We start from the raw sequence: 25,905 nt of genomic DNA on the forward strand, positions 1-25,905 counted from the left end.
GCTTTCGTGAGCTACAGCTCACTTCATCAGATGCATGCCTTGGAAACTGCAGCAGACTTTATTTATACACAGAGAATATGAAAAAATACCTCCTCCCACCCCACTGTCCTGCTGGTAATAGCTTATCTAAAGTGATCATCAGGTGGGCCATTTCCAGCACAAATCCAGGTTTTCTCACCCTCCACCCCCCCACACAAATTCACTCTCCTGCTGGTGATAGCCCATCCAAAGTGACAACTCTTTACACAATGTGCATGATAATAAAGTTGGGCCATTTCCTGCACAAATCCAGGTTCTCTCACCCCCTCACCCCCCTCCCAAAAACCACACACACAAACTCACTATCCTGCTGGATAGTGTAAAGATGTAAATTGTGTAAAGAGTTGTCACTTTGGATGGGCTATCACCAGCAGGAGAGTGAATTTGTGTGGGGGGGTGGAGGGTGAGAAAACCTGGATTTGTGCTGGAAATGGCCCACCTGATGATCACTTTAGATAAGCTATTACCAGCAGGACAGTGGGGTGGGAGGAGGTATTTTTTCATATTCTCTGTGTATAAATAAAGTCTGCTGCAGTTTCCACGGCATGCATCCGATGAAGTGAGCTGTAGCTCACGAAAGCTCATGCTCAAATAAATTGGTTAGTCTCTAAGGTGCCACAAGTACTCCTTTTCTTTTTGCGAATACAGACTAACACGGCTGTTCCTCTGAAACCTGTCTTAGTAAAGTGGTTGCTGCCTCATCTCTCTCAGCTCAACTCCGCTTCCCCATCAGCACAGGCTGCGACTCCATCCCCAGCTCCGGCTAATACCTCCCCATTGTCAGAACTGTGCCCTGATTCTCCCAAGGGCTGGAGAGGGAGGGGAGCTGGCCACAATCAGACTGGCAATGGGAGATGAGAGCCAATGGGAAGGCATTAACCAGAGCAGGGTAGCATGGTGCGGAACCCCTCCCATGTGAGGAATGGAGAGGTGGTTGGGTTAATGGTGTTGCCAGTTGGAGCATGGACTCCTGTTTCCATGCCCAGGTTCTGTTCCACTCTGAACCCCCCATAATTCCCCTCACTTGAAACACTGTATCTGGTGATAAGATGTAGATAGGCCTGAGTATTAATCAGTTGGGCCATGGCCCATCCAGGCCCGCCTATGGCTACAGTCCCTCAAGAATATTTTCACCAGCCACGAATGGGCAGGTCAAATAAAACGATCCTGTGAGGCAGATGTGGTGCCCAGGCTGCCGGTTGCCCACCCCAATTTAGACTATAAGTTCCTTGAGGTAAGAACATTTTTATTCTATGTGTTATGGAACACAAGGAAGTCCCAGTCATGACTGGAGCCTTTGCAAACTACTGTACTATACATAAATAAGTGATAGCCAGAGCCAGGTATGGTGGGAACAACTAATATGTAAGCTTTCCCATGGAGCTCAGCCAATTCACTTCAGTCCTACCCTGCAACATTGCTGCTGTTCCAGTTTCAACCTCTCTTGGGCAAAGAGAGACCCATTTCTACTGAGCTACACAAAGGGGATTATTTGGATGTAGAAAGTGCCCCTTAGGGATTGGAGTGAAGCCTCATAAGAGATTGGGTACAATGATCTGTACATTCACTGTGATCATAAAAAGAAATCCTTTCCATCCTCTGTAAACTGTGTCATTCTCTTGATTCTATTTGAACAACATCTTGTTAGCATCTCTCAATGGAGCTTGTGTGACCTTTCAAGAAAGGGCCTACAGTCAACTGTGTTTTTCTCTAGGGGTGTGTTATCAATATGAAAAAGCCAGGGCTGGCTCCTTCTGAGTGAATAACTTAAACACCACAGTGATCATAACAATGGAGATTCTTTTCCAAAGAGAAGCAGAGAGCAGGATTTGAATTCTGTCACAGAGTGTTTTGGACAGTTATGTTTATTGCAGTCATTCTTTCAAATTCCCCAGATGCCACCTTCATAGCTTTCACTCCACAGTTAACAGAACCTTTCAGGACTCTTCCCCATTCTGGCTGTCCTGTTCCTCACTTGTCTTCCTTCAAGTGGCTTGGGATGAGGGGAGCCTCCACAGACACCAGAACTTTTGTATATAGGCTACCCAGAGCCATTGGTCATCAGTATAATATCAGCGAGAACCCAGCTGTGGCTGTGTTCCTATTTTGGATGGTTTCCATAAAATAAATGATTTCCATTTTCAAACGCTGGATTTTACCAGCAATTCCTCTATGTGGCGATCCTAGTTTTATTGACTGACTTACCTATAGGATTAGTTTTGTCACACACACGCACTCCTCAATTCTGTATTGTATTATACACATACATTTTTTTAGATCTTCCTATTCCTTCTGTCATTTTGGGTATGTCTTGGAGCTGTGCGTGTGATTCCCAGCTCATGTAGGCATACTCACACTGTCTCTCAATGGGCTGGCACACAAAGCATACATAGTTGTGCAGCTGCTGTAGCATTCATGGCAGCGTGAGCTATCGCATGGCTAGCCTGTGCCACTGCTGCCCATGCTACCATGGCTACTAGGGTTGCCTCCCTTGAGGTACAAAAAAACCCAGGACTTCTGGGATGATCCTGAGCCCCTGAAACTGGACCGCTGGCAGTGTGTGCTGACCACTGTTACAGATTTCCCAGAACAGCTACCTCAGAAAAGTGATGATGCTGTGAAAACCTGGACAGATGGCAACCCTAGGGGCTACACTAGTATTTGTCACATGCTAGACCAATGAGAGCTAGCATGTGTGTCTGTGTGAGCTGGGAGTCACACCCCTAGCTCCTAGTGTAGGTGAAGCCTTTGAGTGTACAATCCTGGATGTGCTTACCTCCAGCCTGAACTTTGTAAAGACCTGGGGCATGTTAGCATCAGCCATTTGAGTCTAGAGTGGAGCAAAAGAGTATATGGCGCTTACTATTGTTTCATTGCCTCACTGGGTGGCAAAATCCAAGTTTTAAGGAAACAAGTTTCAAAAATGATTCCAACAATCCTCCTGCACCTTCCAAGACTCTAGTGTTAGGAGTTCCTTCTGGTAGTTCTCCCTTGAGATCTTGGTGGATGCAAAGGCAAACACATTTCCTCTTAGCAGGTTGCTTTGATCACACACAGTTTTACCTGTGTCATGTAGTCTTTCTACAGATATTACCAGACCATATATATAAAGCAGAGCTGAGACAGAAAGTCTGGATCCAGAGCTGAGGGTTTCATTTAACTCTCCTCTCACTCTGCTTGCCAACGTTACAGTCTTTAATGTGTTCACTCTAAGATAAAATGACTCAGATTTTGATTTATTATAATATTCCCACGTTTTTGTTTCTATTCCTATATTTCTTCCATCTTAGTCATACTTTACTCCTCCCTCCCCCACCCCATTTCATGTTTTTGGTTTGAGAGAAGCTTTTCTGAACAGAAAAATGACTGCCTAACAAAAGGGTGTCCAACAAATGGCTTATTCTGCTTTAGCCCGTGTTTATTTTGCTGTCCATTTATTAGTCCTTCCCAGGGCTTCAGATTCCAGACAATTTCCTGAAACTAATAGTTGTTATAGAAGTTAAATGAATGCTGTGCCAGTATAAAGGTTCCATAATGACGAAAATAATGAATATCAACAAATACAAGTATGTAGGGACAAAATTAGAAAGGCCAAGGCACAAAACAAGATCAAATTACCTAGAGACGTAAAGGGTAACAAGAAAACATTCTACAAGTACATTAGAAGCAAAAGGAAGACCAAGGCCAGGGTAGTCCTGTTACTCGATGGAAGGAGCGGGGAATAATAACAGAAAATGTGGAAATAGCAGAGGTTCTTAATGACTTCTTTGTTTCGGTTTTCACCAAGAAGGTTGGTGGTGATTAGATGTCTAACATAGTGAATGCCAGTGAAAATGAGGTAGGATCAGAGGTTAAAATAGGAAAAAAACAAGTTAAAAATTACTTAGACAAGTTAGATGTCTTCAAGTCACCAGGGCCTGATGAAATACATCCTAGAATACTCAAGGAAGTGACTGAGGAGATATCTGAGCCATTAGCGATTATCTTTGAAAAGTCATGGGAGACGGGAGAGATTTCAGAAGACTGGAAAGGGGCAAATATAGTGCCAATTTATAAAAAAGGAAATAAGGACAATCCGGGGAATTACAGACCAGTCAGTTTAACTTCAGTACCCGGAAAGATAATGAAGCAAATGTTTAAGCACTCAATTTGCAAACATCTAGAAGATAATAAGGTGATAAGTGACAGTCAGTATGGATTTGTCAAGAACAAATCATGTCAAACCAACCTGACAGCTTTCTTTGACAGAGTAACAAGCCTTATGGATGGGTGGGGGGAAGCGGTAGATGTGGTATATCTTGACTTTAGTAAAGCTTTCAATACTGTCTCACACAACCTTCTCATAAACAAACTAGGGAAATGCAACCTAGATGGAGCTACTATAAGGTGGGTGCAAAACTGGTTGGAAAACCATTCCCAGAGAGTAGTTATCACTGGTTCACAGTCATGCTGGAAGAGCATAATGAGTGGGGTCCTCAGGGATCAGTTTTGGGTCTGGTTCTGTTCAACATTTTCATCAATGATTTAGATAATGTTAGAGAGAGTACACTTATAAAGTTTGCGGATGATACCAAGATAGGAGTGGTTGCAAGTTCTTTGCAGGATAGGATTAAAATTCAAAATGATCTGGACAAACTGGAGAAATGATTGGAAGTAAATAGGATGAAATGCAATAAGGACAAATGCAAAGTACTCCGTTTAGGAGGGAACAATCAGTTGCACACATATAAAACGGGAAATGACTGCCTAGGAAGGAGTACTGCAGAAAGGGATCTGAGGGTCATTGTGAACCACAAGCTAAATATGAGTCAATAGTGTAACACTGTTGCAAAAAAAGCAAACATCATTCTGGGATGTATTAGCAGGAGTGTTGTAAGCAAGACACAAGAGGCAATTCTTCCGCTCTACTCAGGCCTCAACTGGAGTATTGTGTCCAGTTCTGGGTGCCACATTTCAGGAAGGATTTGAACAAATTGGAGAGAGTCCAGAGAAGAGCAACAAAAATGATTAAAGGTCTAGAAAACATGACCTATGAGGGAAGATTGAAAAAACTGGATTTGTTTAGTCTGGAACAGAAAAGACTGAGAGGGGACATAACGGTTTTCAAGTACATAAAAGCTTATTACAAGGAGGAGGGAGAAGAATTAGTCTCCTTAACCTCTGAGGATAGGACAAGAAGCAATGGGCTTAAATTGCAGCAAGGGCAGTTTAGGTTGGACATTAAGAAAAACTTCCTAACTTTCAGGGTGTTAAGCACTGGAATAAATTGCCTAGGGAGGTTGTGGAATCTCCATCATTGGAGGTATTTAAGAGCAGGTTAGACAAACACCTGTCAGGAATGGTCTAGATAATATTTAGTCCTGCCATGAGTGCAGGGGACTGGACTAGATGGCCTCTTGAGTCCTATGATTCTATGATGAAAACTTGGTTAACATAATTCATCTTGCACACAGAATAACAACTCATTTTGTGAGTTGCATTCAGAAGGTTAGAACATTTTATACAGAATGTACCAAATAATACTGAGCACTTATAGTGGTTTACAGCTTCAAATCACTGTACAAGCATTGACTAATTACTATAGTAAAATTGTGTTGTTGTATCCAACAGTAACCATTACATTTCATGCTTGTCTAATGTAAAACAGGTAATAAAAATATACTGCAACTTTTTGAAAATGTGACCAAGTGAATTCATGTAGTACACTTCTGAATAAATACATATAGAGACACAGAGGCCATAAGAGCTCTTAATGAACGTTAAAACATCGAACAGAGAAAATATCCCTGTAGGTAATTTGTTTGAAGGATAATTAACAGAGAAGCAGAACATAGGTTTTGCCCGACTGTAAGAAATCATTGACCCATCAAGTCCTGTAAACTTGCCTTTGACAATGGGCAACTCCTGGTGCTTCAGAGGAAGGTAAAAATCTCCTATGATGTATCTGGCAATTGTACAGTCCTGTACATGGAGGGATGCTAAATTGCTTCTTTATTCCTGCTTATGTCCTAAAACACTTTATTACTCCTATAAACTATGTATAGTTATAAATATTCTTATGGGTTATAAAAGTTATCAAGACCTCTTGAAAATCCCAGTAAAATCCACACATTCTGTGAAGTGTGTGTATCTCTCCATGGATTTCTAAGGTGATCGTCACCTTGATATCTAGAAACCCATCATGACGGTGTCTAGGCTACATACTATGTGAAGAAGTATTTTCTTTGTGTGTTAATTGTCCCTTCCATTCCTTTCAAGTCACCTTTTTGCACTCTGATGTGACAATAAAAGGGGAGGGGAGGTATTGCTCAGTTTTTACTGTACTCAAAAATAATCCCTTTAAGTTCCCTCTACACATTTTCCTTTCCAAGATAAATAAACCCTATTTTCTGATCATTCATATGTAAATCTCACACATTCTACAGTCCCAACAATAAAGATCTGGGGTGAAATCCTGGCCACTGAATTCAAGTAGCAAAACTCACTTAACTTAAATGGAATCAGAATTTCTCCCCTGATTGTGAAAATACAATGTTCTATAATTCCACGCTTTATAGAACAACATAGGAAAAGGAAGAAACTAGGCCAAAAGCAGAGCCTGTTGGGTCTAACAATGTCTTGTACTGAATTCAAAATACCAAGGGATCATGTACCGTGGGCAATGTTGGCGTACAATACAGTAACTCTGTGCTGACTCTAAGACTTAAGATTTGGGATTTGCCTTGCAAACAGAGTACTTTTCAGGAGGAAAAATCCCCTTTAGATTTGAATCATATTAATCGAAAGATTTTCTTCATTTCCTGAGAGACAGATATTACGCATGATAGAGACTCTTTATGCATGATAGAGACTCTTTCTCTGCGTCTCTTCTTTTCACAAAGAACTGCCAAGGTTCAATCATCCCAGCCAGAAGTCCTGAATCCCAGATGTTTAGTCTAATCACTATTTTACACTCCTTGCATAGTACCCCGTGCCACACAAAATGATGGCGATATGCTCCACCAATATGTTGTACTAATGTTATATGCTAAAGGTCATGGGTAGTGGTAGTTGTCATTAATTTATATTAGAACAGTACCAACAAACTCCAGCTCAGATTGATGCCCCATTGTGGTAAGAACTGTGTGCTCACATAGTAAGAGGGAGTCCCTTCCCTGAAGAGTTTACAGTCTAATAGATAAGACAGAGTGGGAGAGCGGAGGAAGGGTGACCAGATGTCCCGATTTTATAGGGACAGTCCCGATATTTGGGGCTTTTTTTTATATGGGCTTCTATTACCCCCCACCCCCTGTCCTGATTTTTCACACTTGCTATCTGGTCACCCTAAGTGGAGGTATTACTAGCCCCTTTTTACAAATGAAGAGCTGAGGCCCAGAGGGAGTAACTCCAGGATCACTTAGGAAAGCTGTGGCAGTATCAAGAATTGAGTCATGATCTCTTGAGTCCTAGTCCAGCACCTTAATCACAAAACCGTCCTTCCTCTCTATGGTTTTCTATTATTTAATTAGCCACAAAATGCAAATTGATTTAATTAAAAAAATAGTAAATTTCTAATTTCAACAGAGATTAATTCAGTAGCTGTGGAAATTTTGAATAATGGATAATAGACATCTGTAACTCCTTTTCTTAACAGATGTGTTTTCGTTTACACAGCTGTGAACAAAAATTATATTTATATTTCTCTTGATGCATAATTTTTAGCCTAGAAACAGACTTCACATTAGCATTAAACTGCCAACAGGTGTCGTTTTCTGGTTTGTAGAAATAATCCTCTTTGGCAAGAAGTCGGTGTATTTTTTTCCCCCAGAGACGTTTGCTTCTTTGAAAATTATTTTACCCTTGATGAAACAAATCCTCCAAAGGCTTCATTATCCTAGCACTAGTATTATCTGATTGAATATTTCAATCATAAAATCTTTTGGAGTGTTTTAGCCCTTTACGCTGGGGACTCAACATGGTTGTAGAGGTGTGCTCACACGATTTTGAGGGATTGTTGTAAGAAATTCAGATGATTTAAAATGCACAGAATTCATTAGTGATGTAGACACCAATGATTATTGTAACTGTTGATTAGAATACATTTCATTGCCTCCTTCCAAAGAGAGAGAATCAAATGCAACTGCTTTGAGATCCGATTCAGCAGTACATTTAAACATACACTTAATTTTAAGCATGTAAGTAGTGCCGTTGACTCCAATGGAGCTACTCAAGCATTTAAAGTTAAGCATGCACTTAAGTGCCCGCCTGAATACCTTGCATCCTGTGAAATCTCTTAGGCACAGAAAATTTGTCAGTCACAGTTTTCCCTGCCTGAAATGCTCTTTCCAAGCCCATTTTTGTGCTAGTGTTTCCCTTGAAATGTCATGTCGTTCCATGTAGCTTTCCAATCCTGGTGTGTCAAGAGAGTTAGGACACCTTCAGTGGCGATTGTTGCATCAAAAAGTATGTACTTTCCAGTGTATGTTCTTATCAGTCAGACTTGCCATGGATACCGCACAGATGCTGCTGTTATGTTTACCTTTGTCATTTATTGAGATTGTGCAGCAGGCACATTTCTAGTAATGAAGACAGGTGGGTTCCCATTTATTAGGCCGATTTTCCTGCATCACATCTTTCCAAAAACTCTGTTCCACTTGAGTAATTGCCGAGCATATGTATTTGGTCACAGAAGATATGAGAACATGGCTAAAGTGATCTAAAATACCATAGAATAAATCTATTCAAGTTTGATGCTCTCTAAAAAGCTCCCATTTCATTAGTTCTGTTTTGTATTGTCTCCTTTGGGGGGAAGGATAGCTCAGTGGTTTGAGCATTTGGCTTGCTAAACTCAGGGTAGTGAGTTCAATCCTTGAGGGGGCCATTTAGGGATCTGGGGCAAAAATTGGGGATTGGTCCTGCTTTGAGGAGGGGGTTGGACTAGATGACCTCCTGAGGTCCCTTCCAACCCTGATAGTCTATGATTCTTATTCAGAAGACACAGTCCCCAAGCTTATGCCTGGGCTTAACTCCTAAGCTTGATAGCAGTCTCATTGAAATCCATGGGACTAGTTACGTGTTTAATGTTAAGCATGTGGTGGAAGGATCAGAGCCACTAGGAATAAATAATTCCTGAGGAAAAGCAGGACAAAACATCCTTTCTGGCTTCACCCTTCAGTATGCTCCCTGTCAATTCACTGAAGCTAAGAGTTAAAGCAAGGACTTTTGATTGGCTAATCAGGACCCTATCAAGAATGCCAACTGTAATACTATTATAGTCTTTCAGCCCCCAGCCCTGCCCCGCCCCGCCCCGCCCACATACACACACACGTATGTGCACACAAGGAATATATGAAAGAGTTTGATATATACATTTTAAGTGTTAGACCCTGGGGCTTATATTACCGAGTCTGAGTTTCTCTGTAGCTAAGAACTACTTGTTAAGGTTGTTCTGCTTATTTCGGGCTCACATTAGGTTTCATGAACTTTAATGAACAGTAAGTAATAAATTCGTTGAGGAAATTGGGTTAGCGTGTGATTAACATTCAGAGTGATGCAGATGAGTGTACCAATAATGGGAACATGTGCTCACATCGTGATGAAATGCAGATTAGAGGCCCTGGAGCAAGCCCAGGGACGTGGGCCAGCACAGTTTCATCTCTGTCAGCTTTAATCTTACCTAAAGTGAGCGTGCTGCCAGTCTGCAAGAGGAATTTCAAATCTTGGAGAAGTGCTAAATACAACTTTTTGTTTTCTATTAGAGGCTATTAAAACATTTTCTTGAAAATCAAAGCTCCACAACATAAAAAAAAAGACAAGATATCCCGTCTAAAACAATATCACTAACAGTGGGGAAGAAACGGTGTGCCCGACTCCTCTTGATTTGCTTTGGCGTTTATAACATGCTGCGTTACTGAATAGTCATTTTAGTCAATTGAAACCCAGCTGAGCCTTGTGGTCTTGTTACAGCTTGTGTGTATGAAGCAGAGAAACAAATCCAAACCCACACTTTTAAATGAAGTGCAAAGTAATACAGGGAAGGTATAAATCCATTTCAAATGATAATCTATGAAGCTGGGCAGAAAATGATGAGCACTGAATGTCATAGGAAATTGACCTTGAAAATAGTGTTTATCTTTAGGAGCACAGTTGCAAGGCCTCTCTTCTTATTCAGGTTTTTGCCAGAGGGGGTGTCTTGAGGTGGGAATGTAAGTCAGAGTTTCTTTGCTTTTAATCTAAATTGTTTTGCTGGGGAGTCTTGTACTTTGGCACTTATGGCAATAGTGCTCCTTGGTGAGGGAGGCAGGCAAGCAGGCTTTCTCCCATTGTGTCATTAGAGAGATTTACACTGTCTTTATAACAACATAATTATATGTGCTTAGTGATGGTGAGTGGCAGGTGTCATAAACTGGAGGGAAAAAATGTCCATGTCTTGGTAGCAAGTATCTATGTCAGAAAAAAATATCTTGTCATTTTTGCCTGATTTTGGATTGTAGCAATATATTAAACTGGGTAAAAGAATAAATGAGTCACATGTTATGCAAGGCGGCTGAGCTATTTTTGAAACGTGGCAGCACCGGAAAGTGTTTGTCATTTTGTTATGCATCAAAATTTGCAGTAAATGAAGGGGAAGGTGGAGGTGAGGGGGAATAAATTAAAATGTAACTGAGGTTTCTTTGGAAAACAAACATTAACAAATTCATGTGGCACCTAAAAATTCTCAGCCATTTAGAGTGAGCGATCAGAAAGTCCCTTAATTTAGCAGAACCTTTGTCAGTATACGTTACAGGTTGCTTAATCTAATCCGAAAGCATGTCATCATGAGGTGTTGTAGGACAAAGGCATTAAGTGCACCACCACCCATCAGTGGATCAAAGTCCTTCACAGATCAGGGATATTACAGTAATATTTCATTTTAGTAGACAAGAAACTCCTGGACTCAGACACTCACTTCCTGTGTGTCTTACTTGTTCCCATCTGAAAAATGTGGATAATAGAAGCCATCCACCTTTTTGCTGTTTTTAATCTGTATAAAAATCTTATGGCTTTACTTGACCACTGACATGTAAAATCGTCCAGTTCTCTTCTGAGTTAAGCACTGTGACCCAGGAACCTCTTTGTGCCAACTGGCGGGGGGCATGGGGGGAGTGCATAGAGGTTACAGGAATCTCCTGAGTCTGGTATTAGCATTGCAGCTCACCAAAAGCATGTCATGTGAGGTCTCTAAGAAAAGCCTGTGTCACTATGGTCATCATCTGGACAGGGATGGTGTCCCTAGCCTCTGTTTGCCAGAAGCTGGAAATGGGCGACGGGATGGATCACTTGATGATGACCTGTTCTGTTCATTCTATCTGGGGCAACTGGCATTGGCTACTGTCGGAAGACAGGATACAGGGCTAGATGGACCTTTGGTCTGACCCAGTATGTTCTTACCAATATCCTTGTAACATGCATGTGCATATACTATGTAAGAAGTTATGTATATATATTTAAAATATGTTCTTAAGGTCTGTGTCTAGGTACTGGTCACCAGCAAAGGTGAAAAACAGGCTTTCTGACACACAAGAAATGTATATTTTTCTGGCTATTTAAATGTAAAGTAAGCATTGTGTGGTTCATAATTGGTCGCCGCTCACCAGTCTGAACCAAATGCAAATGAAGTATTGTGAGAACTTTAAAGAAAGAAACTAACGGGAAGAGAAAAACAGAGACGGATGGGGGACCCTATCTGGAAATGCATATCAAAGATTTGCTGTACCATATTTGGGGGCTAAGAAGACACTCCATCACCCTTCTCTGAGGAAGTAAACTGATGGCGAGTTTGCCTCATGAAAAACGGGTCTTAGCCAGGCTTGGTTGAAAACCCTGGAGACAACTGTGGGTGAGAAACTTTTTTAGACAGGACATTACTTGTTAAGTTTAGACTGTAGAAAGCGTGTCAAGATTTTGGTTTGTATGTAACCATTTGTTTCCAATATTCTTACTCACTGTCATTTGAATCTCTGTTCTTTGATAAGAAACTTATCAGTGTTTTCATTATAAATATACCTAAGTGTTGTAGTATTAAGCAAAGTGGTGGTCCTCAGCTGAACTTTACAAGTTGGTGTGTACTGTTCATTTGGGATGATTCTGTGAGCGTTCAGTGGATAAGGGGCTAGATGCTAGATTCGGAGGGCTCAGAGGATGGCGTGTCTCTAACCTGTGCAGGAAGAGCGAGGCTTGTGGGGGTCCAGAAGCCAGTGCTTGTGTTGCCAGAGGCTGGTGGTGTCAGGGAGTTGATCCACCGCAGACTGCTTCATGCTAAGGACAGGTTGTGGTGACGTGCCTTGCAAGCCTGTGTACCTCTGGCAAGCATCACAAGGGCAATACAAGTTGTCTCTCTCTGCTTTATTCTGTTGCATAACAGAACCATGGGCCATCATTTCAAATGCAAGTTCTGTTTCTGCAGGTAGTTACATAGTGAATTTAGAGAGCGTGTCTTCACTGCAGTATTAGCTCGAGCTATAACTTGAGTTTTGCTCCTCATCCGACCCTGGGCTCCCCCCCACAAATCTCTAGCTCAAGTTAAATGGGGTTTTAAGCTCCAGCTAGCTGGGTTGTGATGGGCTAAAGGTTGAAGCTCCAGGGCTGCTGACTTTGGACCTAGCTGTTAATGCAGTCACTCCGTGAGGTTTGAATGTAGCTTTGCAGTGTGGTCACTCTCACTCAAGCAAGGCCAGCTCGAGTATACTATCTATTTCAGAGAAGACAAGCCCATATAGGCAGAGGCCAGTGGGTTAGGAGGAGTATAAATGAGACCAGTATATAGACCTAAATATTTTTGTTTAGCACAGTTTTGTTTGTTGATCAGTTATCATGAGCTTTGAATGACATCTGAGCTTCTAATAAACCTAAGCAATTGCTAATGTTGACCCTGAAGAGATGTGGTCCTGGAACTACCTGAAAGCAGCAGTTGCTTATATTTAATTAGCTGTATGGAAGACTTCCACCTCTAGGTCTATGCACATAAAAAGCTTATTTTCCAGCATGGGAGCATATTGGATGTGGAATTGTTCCAGTTCACTTACTGAAGGCATTTCTATCAGCTGGGAGCAATTTCTGATCCACTCAGTCCTGCAAATGACTAACCAGATCTGGCTTGGTTTGGAAAGTGAATCTCGCATAGGGTGAATGGAAACCAAAGGAATGATCCATAAGTGGGGACATAGCCATGTTCAGCAGTTAAGCTACATGAGGAGATGGAAGGGCGATGTGTTAAAAGCCACCTGGCTTACAGCAAATTGAAATGGAAAGCCCCACTGATCAAGTGCTTGTCATGTTTGGATATGTTGTGTTACAGCTCTTGTGTTCTGGGGGAAAACTAACAGATCAGAAATCCAAGCAATGTGTTCAGGCTATGCAAAAATTAAGGAATTTCATAGTAAGCTTTTCCCTATCCAAATCTTTAAAATTCAGCAAGCCTTTTTTTGTCCTAGGTCTTGAGATGTTAATGACTTTGACTAATTGTCAACACCACCAATTACTATGACTGATACCTTATCATTTCCCACAATGAGCAATACTAATTAAAATTGATTGTGCTGCTGTTCTGGCACAGCAGCAAGTTCCCTCTTTATTTTTTGTTCAAACATGAGCTTATTGTGCCGATTTGGTGAATTAAATAAGGAAAGCTCGTTATTCTGATGTTTATTTTCTAGTGGGGATTTTGTGCCACATTGGAAGGCAGTTACAAAGAAATAGAAGAGCTTAAAAAGATCTGATGAACAGTGTTAAAAATGTGGACAGCCCATCCACTTTTACAGATCCAGACTAACACGGCGACCCCTCTGATGCTTAACTTCCAGGAGGCACTGCAGTGGCATTTCCAAAACAGAAATATTTTACATTTTTAATTTTTGCTAAAAAGTCTAAATTTCCCATGCAAAGCTTTGAGGAAAATGATGTGTGTGTGTGTTTTCCTCTACATTTTCTGTGGAAGAAATCCCCATTTTCTGACTACATCTAGTGGGACCTCTTCAGAGTGGCCAACTCCAGCTAATCATGTGAGATCTTCGACTTCTCCTCTTGAGGAGTGATACGATCTAAACAAATTGATTCATATATGATCACTATTAAAGAGCTAAAACTTATTAACAGTTACTATGCAGAGGTGTGAGAGATATTCCAGGGTTTCCCTAAACTTAGCATAAGAAATAACAGTGTCATCTCAAATATTGTGGTGTGGTACCTGTTAGTGAAGGGTGACTTGTCCTATGGTTTAGAATTCTGCATGCACATTTCACAAGTGCTAAAGGACCACTTTCTGGCAAGCAAGGTTTCCATTATACATTGACAAAGTAATTGTCCCACATTGGAATGGGCCTTTGTGTTGCCTGCATTTAAGTTTAAATGAAAGAATCTTAAAGTTAAAAAACAATTATACATTTACCGAAAGTTTTTTTTTAAAGTTATAATGTAAAATTACAATTGTTGCAAGAACTCCCATCCCCTGGCTGTAGATTAAAACTAGATATGTACTGCACAGAAATGTCAATATAAAATAATCACAACTGGTAATTAAACATATAATCAGCAAGAATTCAGTTTCATACAATGGTCTCTCATTATTTGCAGCTTATTAGACAATGTGGATTTTCCCTGTGGGCCTGATACTGTTGTCAGTCAGGAGTGACTTCATACAATCACTGGACTAATGCTGGTGTCATGTGTATGTGAGCAGAGTCATGGCTGGTATGACCAATACAGATTTTACATGAGTGTTTGATCAGTGTGGGAGCGTAAAAGTGTTCTGCTGAAAATAACCGAAGGTGGTGATCTCATCATGTTATTATTACAAAAGCCTGATGCTGGCCTTACAGCCATTGGTTCTACTCCAGGCTCTGCCACCAAGCTGCTGTGTGACCTCACTTCATCTCTCTGTGCCTCTGTTTCCCCTTCCACCCTTTGTCTGTCTTGTGTGTTTAGAGGATAAGGTCTTAGCACAGGGAGGGGCAGGCACTGTCTCTCGCTATGTGTTTTCACAGTGTCTAGTACAACAGGCACTTTGTGATCCAGTGTTCACCCTGCACTGGTCCTGGAGGGGCTGGGGAAAGGGCTGCTTAGTGTGATGGGCCATACATGAGGGGATTAGGCTGGAGAAACAATCCCTGACTGGAAGATAGGGCCCAGCTGAGCAGGTATGTCCTGGGCTAGTATAAAGCCAGGAAGCTGGCAAGAGAAATGGCTGCAGTGAGGAAGTCTGTAGCTATCCTTAGTGCAATAAGAAAGGGAAGGGGATGAATCCAGGGAAAGAAAAGGAGCCTGGCCCTGAGGGAAGGGCATACCCGAAAGAGAGAAGGGTGGAAAAGAGAGCCTGTGAGAGATGGGTAGGAAGCAGCCTAGGAAGAGAGCAGCAAGGTCAGGGACTGAGGAGACCTTGGCTGCATGTTATAGGGTCCCTGGGCTGGAACCTGGAGTAGTGGGCAGGCCCAGAATTCCCTACCAGCCACTGATGGAGTGGTATTGCCTGGACAGTGAATCCAGTGAGACGCTATATCTTGGAAGAATAAACCCCACAGTGACCTATCTGGAGGGCTGAGTCACAAAGAGGAAGCTGCACCGCCCGTTGTGAGAGGGACCACAGGGTGAGAGAGAGGACAACATGGGGGAGATCCTTCATGGGCAGGTGTCGGAACTGGAAGAGAGCTAATCCCCAGAACAGCCAGGAGGAGGCACCACCTGTGGTGAGTGAGTACCCAGTGACACACTCCTCTGTACTACTAATAATTATAGTACAGCTTCATTCATTTATTTGGAAATACTCCTCATTTACACCAGTATAAATGAGATGAAAATAGGCCTCCCCTATATACAAGATGTGTTGCAATAAAACTTAACAAATAGCAATTCACAATCAAAATTTATAGTAGAATCAATAATATTTACATGGAACTATTTCACAACTACCTTTTCTAAACATTTATAGAGCGCCACTTTGGAAGCTATCCATTGGAGATGGTGATGACCCAACTTCCTGCCCCATTGCAATTTCTGGCATTGGGTGACACTACTCAGGAATGAGTTTTCTCTGACTTTCAGAGGTACAAATGATGAGTAACTTCATTAAATGTAATGGAGTAGCATCAGTGAAGATGAGAGGAGAATTGGGCCCAATGTGTTTAAAAAAAAATGTTATTTCACAGCTACATGTGCTAATGGGAGCACATTATTCCTTGATATTGGTTCCATTAGTGCATGTCACTCATGAAGCAGACTACGTACCACCACTTTTTCTGAGAAATGAATGTGTGCTGTTCCACTGCTAAAAAGAGAGTGCTGTTATCATTAGGAAGACTACTTTGCACGTCTATAGCAGGATCTTATAGCGCTTGATAAACATGAAGACATTCGTCTCCCCACAAGGTCACACAGCAAAATTGTGGAACAGAACCCAGATCTCCTGGCTTGGTGCAAGAGACCAGGATTTGTGCCTTTCTAAAACTTTCCAATTGTTGCTATTGCAGTTGCTCCATTGGCTTTATGATGGCTGGCCTCATGTACACGCTGCTACTTCCACGATTTCAACACCCCGTTATATAACCCTGATCAGTGCCCATCTGATGAACAGTATTAAAAATGTGGACAGCCCATCCACTCTAGGGTGTCCCATGCTGCTAATACTGGTAGCGTTGAACCAGGTTTATTTGGAAAATTTCCCAAATATAGGCAGGAACTTGATCCTAGATGGATTGCCTAAAAAATGACACTGTAATACTGCTAATGTGCAGGAAATTCTTGGGAAAAGCTGTGCTGTGGTGTTAGCAGATAAATATGAAAATATTTGTCCCCTTATAAGTTGTGCCGTGATCAGCCTGGGTTTCATTCCACCGGCAAAAGTTCATAACAGTAAAACGGCAAGCCCTAAGGAAAGTTGTCTTAAACAGCTAAAATTGTTACTAATAATCTAATGCATGATATATTTTAAAGTAAGAAAGTTTTAACTTCGTAATGCCAAAAAGTATCTGAAAAATAATGGGTACAGAACCATGTTATGGTCTGGTCTCCATTTGAATAAGCGTCCTGGAATGCTGACCGTGAGCATTGTCTTCTTGTTGTTCCAAGCGTACTCCCCATGCACCATTTTCTAGAAGGACCTTTCAGGTAAGGCATACATATTTTTAAAATTTAATTTTGATTGTTTTCATACTCTTGCGGTAGGTAGGCCTTATCTGTGTATACTCTAGACACAGATAATATTGGTATTTAAAGCAGAAGAGAACCCCCAGCAGCATCAGTGTTGTAGAACACAAACAAGCCATATTAAATGTTCTCACTAAGTCAAAGAATTAAAATGCTACTTAAAGACCCCAAAACAAATAATCTAACAAACAAAAAAACACCCACAACGTCGGCTTAACTCTGTCCTCTCTTTGTTCTGTGTGTGTGTTGCAATTGGGTTTCAGGCTGTCTGTAGTTCTTTTGATTGTTGGGTTGCCCTGTATGATTTGGGGAGACCAATTTTTCCCACTAATAGACCCACCAAAAGAAAACAAAAAAATCTGTGCGTGGACCTATTGGCTCTATAAGAATCTCATTAAACTTTTGGGGCCAAATTCTGGGAATGGAGTAAAACCACACACATTTTTTTTGCTACACGCAGAAGGGGGCTTGGGACTGCTATTACATTAGGATGGCACACTTGATGACGCCCTGCTGCTCCCTCTCATCTGGAAGTTTTAGCTCAATGTATTTGTGTAGTGTGTGGGTCCACTGGCCATAACCCTGACTTACCTACAATTGTCCCTGATCATCTGGAGCCGTGCAACTGGAGATCTTCACACATCCCTGAGCCCAGGGTAGTGTCCCCTTGGGTGAGATCTCTACTGCTGCTGACCATCTTTGCAGCTGATTGCAAGTCTGAAGCTTTTTATACACGTAAAATGGCAGCATAGGGCAAAAGGATACAGAAAATATCATGCCCCCCAAACAGGATTTCCCATGAAAACCCCGTTAAAATTAATAGCATACTTTGCTGGAAAAGAGTGAGTATCATTTTTGGCATTGAAGAACTCCTATTATATGGTGTTGGATGTCTTTCCAGCTGTGAGGTTTACATGTATTCATTTGCCCCTCTAGGGTGCTGCATGGCTAATTAGCACAGTCCCTTCAGTTATAGGAGGCTCTTTAAAAAGATTGATCAGGATGGTTCTGGAACATTTGCTGGCGTCCGGTGTCTTGGTTTACAAATTATCAGTGGTTAAAAGGAAAAAACTGAAGACTAATTTGTATGCCTTAAGTCCAATGATGAAATCAAGGAAAAGGAAGCAACTGATCTCAACCTTGACTTCTACCATTCTGAAACCTCTTATGTGTCAGGTTGCAGGGCACTTCCTGGTCCCAGTGACTAAGAGATTAGCTCTAGCTCAGCACCTTCCTCCTCACATTGTCTTCCTTCCTCCATGTCCTTTGCAAAGATGCCAAGGACCGGCTGCTTGGGAGATGGAAAGGGGAGAATGGCAAGAAGAAAAGAAACAAAGATGATCCTGGGCTCATTACAGACCAGTAAGCCTTTCATCTGTACTTGGTAAACTGGCTGAAATGATGATTAAAAAAAACAAAACACCTGGAAGATCATGATATGATAGGATCTAACTGACATGGCTTCTACAGAAGAAAATCATGTCTCATTAATCTATTAGTCTCAGAACGTGTCAGTAAAATAGTGGATAAAGGAGAACTGGTGTATATAATTATTTAGACTTTCAAAAGGCCTTTGGTAAGGTCTTTCTTAAGAAGCTACTAAATAAGTAGTAGGGTGAAAGGCAAAGTATTGTCATGGATCAAAAAGAGGCTGAAAATCAAGAAACAGTAGTAATAAATGGGCACTTTTCTTCATGGTTAGAAGTCAACAGCAGGAGGCCTCGTTAGTTCCAGTGTTGTTTAATAAACTTATTAATGATGTGGAATGGAGGATGAGCAGTGAGGTGGCCAAATCTGCAGATGGCACACAGATATTTAGGTTTATCAAGTCCAGAGAAGGCGGAGGAACTTCAGAGGAACTTAATAATGCTGTGTGAACAGACTACACAATGGCAGATGAAGTTGAGTACGGATAAAAGCAAAGACTCAACAAAGACCTACAGACTCTGTTATGAATTTGGTATATTAAAACTCTGGAAAAATATTCTCCTCAGTGTTAGTTGCATATAGTAACAGCCCCATTGCATTTGCTGGTGTTATAAAATATGACCCATTAACTAGTTAATGGAAGTTGCACATTCTGTTTATTGATGACCCTGTGGGTTAATTCCTGCAGCCTTTATTTGTTCATAAAGCCAATAGGAATTTAGCACATGGAGCATCTGCAGTGGGCCTTATATTACTCTAGGCATATTCATCAATTATAATACGTGAAGAATTCCTTCTGTCCTTCTTCAAGAATTCCTTCTGTCCTCGCTATTAGGGTTCTGTGTTTCAAGAATGACTGTATCCTTAGTTTCAGATTAATATTAAAAAATCTTTTCCCAGAAGCTCAGAAGGGAAGTTATTTTAAATCTTTTTATATATGCTATTCATCACTTTTAAAACCATAATAATACTTTGCATTATTCTATACAAGGATCTCAAAACACTTCATAAACCTTAATTAATCTAGCCTTAGGCATCACTGTGAGCAAAGCATTATTATCCCCAATTTACACATGGGTAAATTAGGCAGAGGGTAGTCCAATCATTTGCCCAAGGTCACACATCAAATCATTGGCTGCGAATCAAGGCCAGATCATCTGACTCACTTTAACCACTAGACCTTGCTTCCTCTCCCTATCTGTTGTTCTTTCTTTGTCCTAAACAAAAATGTAAAACAAAGATAGCAAAATATATTTTACCTTTTTGTTTACCGGCCTGGTTTTTGCAGCTGAGTGTGGTCCCTATGAAATTGATTTAAGGCACCTACCTACCTCTGAATTGATTGCAAACTGCCTTCTAGCTTTCTTCTGTTTGCCACCTACTTTCCCTACTATCCAGCTAAATCAGACAGAAGCCACTAGGTGTCCCTTTCTGAGCAGGAGGCTAAAACCCTGAGTCTCCATAATTAGTGAGGGAAAGCTTTTAAGGAATTGAAATATTGCATTGTTATGATTTGTGGAACAAAAGCCGAATAAGAATTGTAACATTTAGCTATGGACTTCCGCTTTATTTCTCTCTAATGCAGTGTAAGCTGCCGTATAGCAATCTTTTAAATGTAATGATTAAGACTATTATAGGAAATACTACACAAAGCATCATTTTTTCAGCCCAAAATAATATGTAGGGCAGGTTATAAGTGAAGATAGAGTAATGACTACTGTACAATTTTGATGATAAATTTCCCCAGAGGATAAAGAGGAAGAACAGAAGCAGTCTGTATTTAATCATGCAAGATAAACGAATGCAGATGTACAAATATTTGTAGAGATACAATTTCTCTAATGATTGTAAGGTATTCATTCCACGGAGGCAAGATCCCAAAGGCCACTGCTCTGTTGATCAATACTTGGACCGTATATTGATTTTCAATTTAATTGTGTTAACTTCTTAGCTGTTAAAAAGAGCTCTTGGTATCAATTTTCACCTTGCCTAATTTTCATTATACGTTGAACACTATTATGATAAAGCAAACCAGGGTCTCATCTGGTGTGATGATTAGCTCTAGTGACTTCAGATTTGTAATGTTCAAAGATTTACTTTTCTTATGTAAGCATTATCCTAGCATGAAATGTCTGTTTAAGGCAATGACCTGAGAAATGCCTTTATTCGAGCTTGACATACATTTTCCCTAGTGTTTCTTAATTTTATTTATGTATCCCATCTCCCAGATGAAATAATAAACAAATTAATAGTGTAATTTATTACATACATGTTATTTTCTTGTAACAGTTCATGCCAGAAGAACCTGATGTCAGCAGATCAGATTGCTGAATGGCTGACCTTTATTTAAGCAATAAGACACACATGACAAGCAGTGCATTCCTGTGTGATAATGCCTCCAGTAAGGCACAAGGTCAAAAGGCTCAGCAACTTTTAACTACCTGAAAAGTGCAGTGTAATCCCTTGGAAATGGGATGTCCTGAGTGTCTTATTGCAATTTCAGAGAGATAATTATTTCTTTTAAAAAGTAAATACAGGCATTACTTTCTGTAATTGACACGGGTATGACATCACTGACTGCCAATCAGGGAACATCTCTGTCCAGGGTTCTCAAAGCTCTTAATTTCAAGTACAGGTCTGGCAAGCAAAGTGACTTTGTTTTAAAATGGCATCTTGTCCTTTTTGTGTATTCAGTCACATCTGCTTGCTTTAGCAAGGAAAATAAGGCTTATACATAAGTTTACATACATCTGTAGGATTGAACTGCGTTCTACTGTGGCTTTTGTTTTAGCAAAAGAAATGTTAACTAAATTCTGATTGTATAATCTTCATATTATGGTGGTGGTATGAAAGCCAGAAAGACTACAGCTTGTCTTTTAGATCCTAGTTGAGCCTGCAGAACTAGAAGTGGGGAGGAGGAAAACATTGTAAACAGAGCATATGTAATATAGATTCCTTGAGAGACAATAAACATTGAACCTCACAATATCATTTTTAGAATCACTTTGAAAAACAACACTGTTGGAATTTGATCCCCTTTGTCCTTACCATCCATTGTTTCTTTTCTGTATCTGCTCTCACTCCCTAAAGGTTGTATTTTTAAAAAATAATTTCAACTTGCACTTAAAGGACCAGAACCTTCTCTTTGATCCTTGTAGCTCCCATTGAAATAATGGTGGTGATGGAGGTGAAAGGCCAGATGTGTGATGTGGAGATGAACATGGGAGAGGGTAAAGGAACATAGGACCCCAAAGCAGTAGGAAACTTCTCTGTAAAAGAGGGTGGGGGTTCCACAGGTTTGGGGGGAGCTCTGTCAGGTCTGGAGGGAGGTAGAGCCCTGGAGCTGTCACTCTTGTGACAGGCTCTCCTATCAATACTTTTCAGATAGCCAGAAAGCAGTTTATGCCACACTGAGCATTATTTACTGTCCCACCACACCTTCTGCCCCCTTCAAAGGGTGGAGGAGGTGCAGGTGTGGCAGGGGACTAAAGACCACTTGCTGGTGAGAAGAGTGAGGGCCCTCCATGGGGAGACACCATTTCCCTGATCTGTATTATATACCATAGGGCTCCACAGGAACTGATATCTGTATGCCCTTGCTTCTTTGTGCAGCCTCCAGCTCCTCCTCACAGGGGGAAGAATCAGGATGCCACTCATCTGTGTTCTGCTCATGGCATGTATCCAGCAGTCTTTCCCCACCTGTGGGACGGAGCACGTAGCCCTGGATCTGCTCTTAACATTGATTTATATTGCTGTTACCTGGTTAGGGTTTATTGTAAAATAGAAGTTTGTGCCCGAGTAAAGGTGGCTTAAATGTTATTTAAATTCATAGGCAAGAAGTCAGAAACAGAAGGGAGAGGTAAACAAGAACGTTAATATCCGGTCGGTGCAGCCAAGCCTTCAAAATCAATGTTTAGCCAGCAAACTCTTTCAGCCTAGCAAAGAATTCTCCTTTTTATTGGCAAACATAATTCCGCAACAGCGAAAACCTGCTAATTTACATGATGAAATAAATACACAAAGGTTACAGCTTCACCAGCCTGAGTCTATCAGGAGGACCAAGACAAGAAGAAGTATGGCATTTAGCACTGTAGCATTAAAGGGAACATGGACAGTGGCTGATCTAACAAAGTCACGATTTAGTCACTGCAGCTGGAGCTATGCTGCACTAACAGGCTTTGATGCAGCTATAGCAGCAAAACTGAACTTTGGCTGGTACAGCTTACTCCAGTTTCCCCAAGTGACATAAATTACACCAGCAAAATTGCACCTACCCTCAGTGTTTTTGCTGACAAAGCTCTGTCGGTAAAAATCCTACTCCTAGCTGACATAGCTATGCCGGCAAAAGCTTTCCAAGTATAGACACAGCCTAGGTGATGTTATGGCTGTGAATTTCAAAGGAGCCTAATTAGCTCCCCAATTCCCACTGAAATTCAGTGAACACTTCCAGCATTGAACAGTATTTTCGATATTCCCTGTACCTAGGTCTGCTCTTCACACAGTTTTTGTACCGGCATAACTTTGTCACTGTGAATTTTTATCATGAGGTTTTTATAGGAATGTGACGCCTAGTGTGGACACAGTTATACTGTTCTAAAAGCGCCTTATCCCAGTATAGTGTATTCCCCTTCCCATAAGAATAAGCAGTAACAGGGTAAATACATGTATAACTGCATCCCCATTAGGTTGATTGTATTGCTTTAACGTCACTGCTATAATTAAAGCAGTGCAACTTTTCTGAGTAGACAAGGCCTTAGTTACCTGCCATCTTGCTCTGGTGAAAGGTTTTGCATACCCTGGGTCAGTGCTTGTCTAAGGAATGAGCTCTCTGAACCAGAACAAAGAGTTCAGTGACAGGGGAAGCATTTGCTCTTGCGGCCTTTTGTTGCTCGTACTCTCCAAGCACTTATGACCAATGGAGGGGGCAGAGGAGACAGCGGAACATAGTTTTGGGAAGGGAGAAGAGAGAGCCAGAGCTCAGAGGGGCCCTGTCTGCAGCTCCTTGTGCTCCTATCACTGGCCCTCCAGCCAACAATTTATCCCTTGGCAGAGGAGAGAAGGCAAAGCCTGTGGCAGGCCTGCTGAAGTATAGGGAATCCCTAGGGCATGGGTTTTCAGTGTGGAAAACCCAAACAAATGTCAGGGGATTGCAACCACAAAGCTCTTCCTATGTTGCTAAATGGGAGAGAAGTCCGGGTTATGGGGAAGGAGGGTTGGAGAGGTAAGGGGACGAGTCCTGATAAGGAAAAAGGTTGAGAACCACTGGCCTAGGGAATATTGTGATACTGTTTAGTTACAGAGGAAAATGGGGGGGAAATAAGGTCAAACACTGTATCATTACAGGGCAAATTCTAGCCAAATATTTTTGCACTCTTAAATAAGGTATAGTTATTTATACACTGTATTTCTTAAGACTATTGCAATTGCAGTATTCTTATCTTAGGTATATTGTAACATTGATCTGTCTATAGAACACAATGAGCCTCCTGCGACCTCCTATGTGAAAGTTGACCCTAAATCTTGATTTTGTATGAGGATTTGCATATGACTTGAAATTCATCAGAACTCTGGAATAGTAAATGTCATTTTTCTAATTGGTGTTCATTTACTTTGTTTTAAACAGTGAGCAAGACATGGTGGCTGTGAGTGGGATCTAGTCTTCATGGTTGGAAGGAATTTTTCATACAGGACAGAGGTAATTCTATTTAAAACAAACCAATAACCCTGTAAACTTGTGGCTGATGGTAAAAGTCATTTTGGGGTGTTCACTGATGATAACAGGACTGCTGATGTCAGCAGATGTTCTCAATGGTTTTAGCTTTGGGGTTTTTTTTAATTAGCATTTGCTGACAATAAATATCCTGTGAATATTCTCTGTAATAAACATGTTGCATTTTGAGTGCCCTTTGTAACTGCGGCTGGAAAGAAAGAAATCAGTGTATCTATTTTTCTGCAGTCTAGTCAATTTTTCTCCAGCTCCATTATTCCATCCTGTGATATTCTTTAGTAGGTACATTTGATATCACCACTCTCAATAACGTAGATGTCTCATACACGGCTAAATACAACTAAACACATCCTGTGAAAGAGTATAAACAGCCCTGGTTTAAGATGAAAAAAATAAATTGGAAAACAAGAGAAAGAAATGATACTGCATAGTGCATACAGTATAATAAATAATTGCTATTTGATAAAGGAGAATATCCAAGCAATTCTCAATTGTCTACCTTCTGTGTCTGGATATGCGATTTTAAAAGGCACAATCAAATCTATTTATTCAACTGACATATGAAAGCTATTCACGTCAGTTTGTGATTCTTATTTATAACATATAGCTGGCTGAATAATATGCTAGTCGCAGTTCTTCCAAAACAGTTTTAATTAGCAACCTTGGCTATTAGGAAAGCTACAAGTCTTTCATTCTGTCATATATATCCACTTTAATATCTCATTCACCATCACATGGAGCTCCTCTCTTCTCTGGCCACACAAGCAGAGAAAAAGAACCGTTGCTTTCACAGGCTGTATTATGTGTTGATCATTTGCAGCTGAAAGCAAAGGGAAGATGATGCTGTTCGCTGTTGTGTCTTTGGGAGAATGGAAGAATCCCCATGGCTTAAGCATGTTATCGCACAACATTTCACAAATGGCATAAGAACTTTAGTAACTTTTTTAAATTACAAGGAACAAGGTAAAACCTAGTAGAAACTAGACCCTTCTGTGCAGGTGCTAAAGTGGGGACTGTTTACCTGGGTTGCTGCCATTGCCACATTCTGGTCTATTTTGTGCCATTTGCAGTACAGACCAGAGTACAGGGTTGTGCAGAGGTGAACTACCCTGGTGGGAGGCACAATCCATCCTGGAACTTCCTGTTGTGCAGCCTTTAGGAAGCTGCAGCCTCCAGCGCTCCCCATGGTGTGCCTGGCCTGTGAGCTGTCACAGTGTGGAGCAGGCCTGTGCCCTCCCTCCTCACTGCCCCCAGAGGCCGGGGATGTGCACCACCGGAGCTAATTCAGAAGAAGTGGTCTCTGTGCTTCTCCAGGCTCAGGGACTGGGACTGTGGCAAGCCTGCGCAAAGTGTGAGAGGAGGCTCCTTGCACACTCTCCCACTGAGCTCCCATGTGAGAGCCTGGTCTGGGTCTGCACTGACAGCTGCCTTGGGCGAGTAGCTGCAGTTCCCATTGTTACAGCGCAGGAGCACAAGGGTGTACAGGAACTGCTGGAATGGCTCAGACACACAGCTGCTTGAGAGCCCTATGTGTGAAGATGGCGGGTATAACTCTC

General features: G+C 41.3%; 1 protein-coding gene across 5 annotated transcripts in view; it reads left to right on the forward strand.

The window, feature by feature from the left end:
- DAB1 (DAB adaptor protein 1) overlaps positions 1–25,905 on the forward strand; it is a 697,001-nt gene that overhangs the window by 286,080 nt on the left and 385,016 nt on the right. For 4 of the 5 annotated variants that reach the window (XM_075131817.1, XM_048860469.2, XM_048860464.2 and 1 more), the window contains exon 2: positions 24,245–24,316. The exons of the other annotated variant lie outside the window; for it this stretch is intronic. The gene's annotated coding sequence lies outside the window, so the exon portion shown is untranslated. The remainder of the gene's footprint in view (positions 1–24,244; positions 24,317–25,905) is intronic. 5 annotated transcript variants of the gene reach the window in all.

Source organism: Caretta caretta, chromosome 8 (assembly GCF_965140235.1).
Source record: "Caretta caretta isolate rCarCar2 chromosome 8, rCarCar1.hap1, whole genome shotgun sequence".
Taxonomy (NCBI): domain Eukaryota; kingdom Metazoa; phylum Chordata; order Testudines; family Cheloniidae; genus Caretta; species Caretta caretta.